Source organism: Pteropus alecto, unplaced genomic scaffold (assembly GCF_000325575.1).
Source record: "Pteropus alecto unplaced genomic scaffold, ASM32557v1 scaffold229, whole genome shotgun sequence".
Lineage (NCBI taxonomy): Eukaryota > Metazoa > Chordata > Mammalia > Chiroptera > Pteropodidae > Pteropus > Pteropus alecto.
In genome coordinates, this window is record NW_006443145.1 from 828,079 (window position 1) to 830,065 (window position 1,987).

General features: G+C 30.9%; 1 non-coding gene across 1 annotated transcript; it reads left to right on the forward strand.

Annotated features, from left to right (window-relative positions):
• The first annotated feature begins 1,632 nt into the window (after nt 1-1,632).
• Nucleotides 1,633-1,740, forward strand: LOC112472570. Its single transcript, XR_003043653.1, has one exon. It is a non-coding gene; the product is annotated as a U6 spliceosomal RNA (small nuclear RNA).
• Nucleotides 1,741-1,987: the final 247 nt, after the last annotated feature.

Here is a 1,987-nt window from a genome sequence, read left to right on the forward strand (position 1 = left end):
GGAAAGAGAAATATACAGTTAGTCCAGGCAAGTCACTAAATAAACAAGAAACAAAAATAGCAACAACAAATGCAGGGGAGAGAAAAATCAAAATCCAGAGGTTCTATAATATATTATCGAAATGTTCAGTTTTTCCAAAAAGTTATGAGACATAAAAAAAAAACAAAAAACAAAAAACAGGACAGTGAGACCCATGCACAAGAAAAAAAATGCAGGCAAGAGAAACTGTCTCTGAAAAGCACCAGGTGATGGATTTGCCAGACAAATACTTCAAAGCAGGTATTATAAATATGTTCAGAGAACTAAAAGAAATTATGTTTAAAGAACTAAAAAAATATATGATAATAACGACATCAAATAAAGACTATCAGTAAAGAAGAATAATTTTTAAAACACCATTTTGAAATTCAGGAGTTAAAAAGTACAATAAATGAAATGAAAATTTCACTACAGTGGCTCAACAACAGATTTAAGCTGGCAAAAAAAAAATAATCAGTAAACTTGAAGATAAAACAATAGAAATTGTCTAATCCAAAGAACAGAAAGAAAACATAATAAAGAAATATTAGCAGAACCTGAGAAATCTATGACACCATTAAGCGTACCAACATATGAATACTTGGAGTCTGAGAAGAAGAGAAAGAGAAAGGGGCAGAAAAAATAGTCGAAGAGATAATAGCCAAAAACTTCCCCAAATTGATCAGAAAACATTAATTTACACATCCAAGAAGTTCAGTAGACTCAAAGTAGAAAAAAAAAAACACAAAGAAATCTACACTGAGATACATCACAGTCAAAGTGTTGAAAGGCAAAAAAGAGAAAAAAAATCTTGAAAGTAGCAAGAGAAAAACAATTCACATACAATGGGGAGGGGTACTTGATAGTTTAACAGCTGATTCTTCATCAGAAATGGTGGAGATACAGAAAGCAGTGTGATGACATATTAAGAGTAATGGGGAAAAAAACACTCAATCAAAAATCCCTCATATGGTAGAACTAAATTTCAAAAATGAAGGCAAAATAAAGATATTCCCAGATAAATATGATCTGCTTTACAAAGAACATTAAAACAAGTTCTTCAGGCTGAAAGGAAATGGCACTGGACAGTAATTCAAATCCACACAAAGAAATAAAGAGCATGAGTAAAGGTAATTACGTGTTTAAATAAAAGAGATAGTTCTTCCCTCTTCTCTTAATTTATTTAATGGGCAGTTGCATAAAAGAATAATTATAAAACTATACTTTGGGGACTTAACATATGAAGAATTAATATATATGACAATAATATCACAAAGGAGAGGGGGAAGGAATAGAGCTATATTGGAGCAAAGTTTCTACAGTTTATTGGAATTAAGTCAGCATTATCTGAAAGACAGTTTTTAGTTAAGATCTATACCATGATTTCTTCAGAAGAACCACTAAGAAAATCATTCCAAAAAGTAAAATTAAAAACAAAAAACAAAGGAATTGAAATGGTACACCAGAAAAAAATTTATTTATTATAAAAAGGTAGTAAAGGAGGAATAGAGGAATAAAAAGACATGATGCATAAAAAATAATAATAAAATAAAAAATATATAATTTAGAGATATAATACAAATACTTTTAAAACCTATACTAAAAATAAATGACTGTGCACACTTTGGCAACAAATACACAAAATGGCAATGAGACAGAGAATATTAGCATGGCTCACATGCAAAGATGACATGGAAATTCATAGTGCTGCATTTTTTTTTCAGCAAAAATATCCAATCCCAAAGGATTACATAATTCATGGTTCCATTTATCTACATTTTGAAATAAGAAAATTTTAGAAATAGAGGTCAGATTAGTAGTTACCAAGAGTCATGGAGGGGCAAAGGTGGTGGTGACAGAGGACTAAGGGTGGTTACAAAAGGGCAACATGAGGGATCCTTGTGGTGTTTAAAACGCTTGGATTCTTGACTGTGGTGGTGAATAAGCTAACCTAGACAGGTGATAAAAT